Source organism: Spinacia oleracea, chromosome 1 (genome assembly GCF_020520425.1).
Source record: "Spinacia oleracea cultivar Varoflay chromosome 1, BTI_SOV_V1, whole genome shotgun sequence".
NCBI classification, from domain to species: Eukaryota; Viridiplantae; Streptophyta; class Magnoliopsida; order Caryophyllales; family Amaranthaceae; genus Spinacia; species Spinacia oleracea.
This window is the reverse complement of record NC_079487.1, coordinates 33,520,182-33,525,487: the sequence shown is the minus strand read 5'-3', so window position 1 is coordinate 33,525,487 and position 5,306 is coordinate 33,520,182. Positions and strand designations below refer to the sequence as shown.

Here is a 5,306-nt window from a genome sequence, read left to right as displayed (position 1 = left end):
AAATAATTCCCTTGGTCCAAGTATGCATTCAATGCTAAGTCTAATAAATGCGGTTCATTATTAATTAATTATGCAAGTTTATAATTCAGTGAGATCAAGTGAACTGTATGCCTAGCTAGAGGCCGCTTCAGTTCAAGTGGAATTAATAATATTAATCCACAACTTACTCTTGACCGAACCCGTAGGGTCACACAAATAGAACGTGAACGGATCAAGTATTTAAGTGAATTAAATAATCCATTTATGGATATTCGAAATCGACGGATCTCGGTTCCAGTGGGAGCTGAAATCGTCAAAAGGCAAATTATTAATACTCCGGAAACGATGATATTGCCGGAAACGGAAATATGGATCGTATCGGAAATATAAATATTATCCAAGTCGTAGCTGTTGCCGGAAACGGAAAGATGGTACGTATCGGAAAATATTATCGCAAATGGAAATATTGCCGGAATCGGAAGTATTGTCGGAAACGGAAATATTGCCGGAATCGGAAATATTATCGGAATCGAAAATAAATTCCGAAATCGGAAATATTAAATATTTGTTCGAAACGGAAATTAATTCCGGAATCGGAAATATTAAATATTGTTTGAATCAGAAATGAATTCCGGAATCGGAAAATAAATCGGAAGCGCGAGGTATAAAATAAACATCGGACGAGCTTGCTAGACCCATGGCCAGCACGAAGCTAGGCCCGCGCCTAGCGAAGCCCGCGCCAAGGCAAGCAAGAGAGCAGCTGCCCGCCCCACCACTAGTAGAAAAATATTAATTTGCTGCTATGACTTAGCGGCGTTAATTTGAAAACGCCTATAATTAAATGATAAAAGATTCATTGGCGGCGTTAGTTGTAACTATAACGCCTCGAATCAATGCTAATAATTAGTTAGCGGCGTCATTTTGTTTAACGCCGCAGTGTTATGTCCTCGACAAAATATCACCCACGCTTAATTCTTTCTTTGGGTTCTCGTCGGTAGACAAAAGCTCCTCCTTCTTCCTTCAAACTAGGTCCGACTCTGACCTCCATTTTCTTCACCATCAAATCTCGCCGGGTTCACCATCAAATCTCGCCGGGAAAAGTGAAGCTTAAGATTCATATCCACCGTCATTAGCCTTCGAACTCATCTCCACCACCGCCGTTCTTACTTAAGGTAAATGATGCTTTCACTCACCCTTCCTCCTCCTCTTTGCTGGTTTTCCTTTCAATTACCCTCTTTGCTGGTTTTCCTTTCAATTACCCTTTCAATTTACATGAATTATCGAATTATTTTTCTCTTGCTCTCTCCTCTCCTCTCTCCCGCTGAAGCATAAAACCCTAATTATCAATTTTAATTTTTCGCATAAAGAAACCTTCAAAAAATTTCGAATTTGAGGTTAGGTAATTTCGTATATCTAATTTCGTCTGCAAATTTGATATAGTTTAGGTGCTTCCAAGAAAGAGGAGCGCAAATTTGAGAAAAACACGAGTTTTGTTTTCCAGTAAGACATCTTTTTTACTTTGCTAAAATTCTACTTAATTTTGTGGGTTTTACTTTAATTGTTGAATTGTTTATTTATATTTTCTGGGTTTGGTTTGAAATGAGTGCAGAAATCATGGAGGCTGTTGCAACCTCAAGTGCTAAGAATATAATTCACAAGGTGAATTTTAAATTAAACTTCTTGATGTGCTGTCTTCTGAAGAAACACGGAGGCTGTTGCAACCTCATATTCATTATGCAAGATATGTTTTGATATTTTTAGTCCCCTTTTAAGAACAATGTTGTTGCCTGAAATTAAATTCGTGTCATGCTAGGTTAGTCTAGGGTTGAATTAGATTCGTTTTATGCTAGGTAGTGTGTCCACATGGACTGAATTCGTTCTTGGGTTACATTTGGGTTTTCATATGCTGTCATGCTAGGTAGTGTGCCCACGTGGTTTGCTTAGGTTGTTCTCTGATCTGCTATTTAGCTAAGTTTTGATCTGCTTAATAGTTGTTGTGGTTGATCTGCTTGCTGCTGTTGCTTGCTGTTGTTGCTTTCTGTTTTGCTGAAATTCTACTTAATGGTTTGGATTTTACTGTAATTGTTGAATTGAATATTTATATTTTCTTGTTTTGTTTTGGGATGAGTGCAGAATCAGGGAGACCATTGCAACCTTAAATGCTAAGAAGACAACTCAGAAGGTAAATTCTCGTTCCGTTAATTTCTTATACACAAACTTGCAACGTGCATCTGAATATTTCGACTTCTTTTTTACAAGGTTTTTTTTTTACTTATTAATGTCACATTTGGTCACTTGGGATTTGATTATTTCTTTTCCAGAAGAGAAAGAGTGCAATAAGACGAAAAAAGAAAGTGAAGGGATATGACCTATCCCACCCAAATGAGTTCTTGCCTGAGCTGAAAGAAGAACAACAACTTGCTCTTCCACCTAACGAAGTGAACTGCAAATCCAGACAAAACCTATTGTAAGGGCTACTTTGAAATTTTCATATTTCATCTTCATCTTTTTAATTTTAATTGATAAACTTGATTGGTTGATGTTTCAAATGTGGGGTTTTGACACTAAACTGAAGTACTGAACTTAACTTAACTGTTGCTTGATAGATGCTTACTGTTGGAAGATTTTGTTTGTTGTTGTTGATGATGTTGTTGACCTTGATCTCAATTCTTAGTGTTGCTAGTTATGTTGTTCATCTTGAATTTCGCACTAAATGCAGCAATGCTTTTGTAGAAAATTTAGGCATGAACATTTTCTGAGAACATCATTTTGTCAGAAACCTTTTAATAATGACAATGCGGTAGTAAGAAATACAAATAATCAATCATGTTGATCTGCAAATTGTGTTACCTAAACCGTTCGAAGCATGCATTTCCGATGCATTAGTGCTGGCTTAATGAGTTAGATCTGATAAACTAGGGGCAGCCGTTTGGCTGTTTGCCTAGTTGTTGGTGCTTTTCAATTCCTTGCAATTCCTAAATGCTGATTGACCATCCCTTCCCTGGTAAAGCTATTGCATTGACTTGTGAAGGTCTAAGGGCAACTGCCCTTTTCTAAGCTTCTTTCTCTACTTCTGTATCAGTTCATGCCCTTATTTGCTTCTCATTCATCTGTTTTGATATATATTTGAACATAATGTTATTTATATGTAGGAAAATATGGGTTAGTTGATGATTAAGTTTTATGTAATGTAATGTATAAACATTAAACAGCCTTGGGTATGATTGTGCAGGAACTTGGGATTTTGGTCATGATGGTTCTGCTAATGGTTTAAATCGGAGAAGTGGAGACCGTTTGGATAGTTCCATGCCACGAAACTTTCGACCTATCCTACTTCCAAAGACCATCAAGAAGCAAGAGGAGACTATCTGCAGGGGGCATAAAAATTTCGAGTTGATGCTCAACTTGCAGCTAGGAATAAGGTAGTTTATTACAGAATTTGCCCTTTTCTAAGCATCTTTCTCTACTTCTGTATCAGTTCATGCCCTTGTTTGCTTCTCAGTCATCTGTTTTGATATATATTTGAACATAATGTATTTATATGTAGGAAAATATGGGTTAGTTGATGATTAAGTTGTATGTAATGTAATGTATAAACATTAAACAGCCTTGGGTATGATTGTGCAGACATTCTGTAGGAAGACCAGGGCCACCAGTAAAGCGTGACTTGAAGTCTTCGGCTTTTGATCCCAAACGAGCCTTAAATGCGCATAACTTGACAAAAGTAGAGATAATGAGTCTTATCATCCTAATATTAAGTATATTAAACATTTAAATTATTTAGGATACTTATTTAGCTTCATTAGTTGAGAGTTGGGAGCGAAAATAACCATTATAGTCAAAATATGTCCTATAACGATCAAACGAGCCTTAAATGTGCATAACTTGACAAAAGTAGATGAGAATGAGTCTTATCATCCTAGTATTAAGTATATTAAACATTTAAATTGTTTTGAATTGTTTAGGATACCTATTTAGCTTCATTAGTTGAGAGTTAACCCTTATAGTCAAAATATGTCATATAACGAACAAACGAGCCTTAAATGTGCATAACTTGGAAAAAGTAGATGACAATGAGTCTTAGAAACCTAATACTAAGTATATGAAAGATGTAAAGGGTTAAGAATACCTATTTAGCTTCATTAGTCGAGAGTTGGGAGCGAAAACAACCATTATAGTCAAAATATGTCCTCTAACGATCAAGTGAGCCTTAAATGTGCATAATTTGACAAAAGTAGATGAGAATGAGTCTTAGAAACCTAATACTAAGTATATTAAACATGTAAGGATTTAGAATACCTATTTAGCTTCATTAGTTGAGAGTTGGGAGCGAAAACAACCATTAAAGTTAAATATGTCCTATAACGATCAAACGAGCCTTAAATGTTCATAACTAGACAAAAGTAGATGAGAATGAGTCTTATCATCATAATATTAAGTATATTAAACATTTACATTGTTTAGAAAACCTATTTAGCTTCATTAGTTGAAAGTTGAGCGAAGATAACCCTTATAGTCAAAATATGTCATATAACGAACAAACGAGCCTTAAATGTGCATAACTTGACCAAAGTAGATGGGAATGAGTCTTAGAAACCTAATACTAAATATATTGAACATGTAAAGGGTTTAGAATACCTATTTAGCTTCATTAGTTCAGAGTTGGGAGCGAAAACAACCAACACTTGTTATTTTCTATTTTGCTAGTTGTTTTTAGATCTAACCGAAGATAACTTATTTTATGATATATACTATTTTTTTAGGTTTGCCCGTCACTAAGTGGAGATCCTTTCACCGATGAGCAAATTGCTGAAATACGAGACACATGGGCATCATACTTCACCGAACATTTTGTGTAGATAATTAACACTTCATCGATCTCTTTTTGTGGATGTTTCCTGCTATTGAAATCATATACAATTGCCTTATTATATTTTTGGTGTGAATTTGTAACGTACGAAGTGTAAAAGATATAGTTATGATCAACTTGAAACCATTTAGTTGGATTATTTTTGTAAACATATGATGGTGGTATTATATGTAAAAATCAAAGTTTCTTGGAAGTTATTGGTTGTTGACGATACTTTTGGACATTGTATAAATGTGGCGTGAGTACAGGTTCTACTTTTTTGGGTTTGTTGAATACAGAAAAGAAATTATTTATAAAAAAAAGAATTACACATTATTGGCGGCGTTTATTCTCCCGCAATTTTACAATGTTTGAGGCGTTTAGGTAGAAAACGCCGCCTAACAATACTATTAATTTGAGGCGTTTTTCTGCCTATACGCCGCAAATGAATTATTCATTTGAGGCGTTTTTTAACGCC

At 35.4% G+C, this 5,306-nt stretch overlaps 1 long non-coding RNA gene across 1 annotated transcript; it reads left to right on the top strand.

Moving 5' to 3' along the window:
* The first annotated feature begins 761 nt into the window (after nt 1–761).
* Nucleotides 762–5,060, top strand: LOC130465801 (uncharacterized). Its single transcript, XR_008925816.1, has 7 exons — nt 762–1,151; nt 1,420–1,479; nt 1,589–1,638; nt 2,113–2,161; nt 2,301–2,446; nt 3,212–3,401; nt 4,743–5,060. It is a non-coding gene; the product is annotated as an uncharacterized lncRNA (long non-coding RNA).
* The last annotated feature ends 246 nt before the right edge of the window (nt 5,061–5,306 follow it).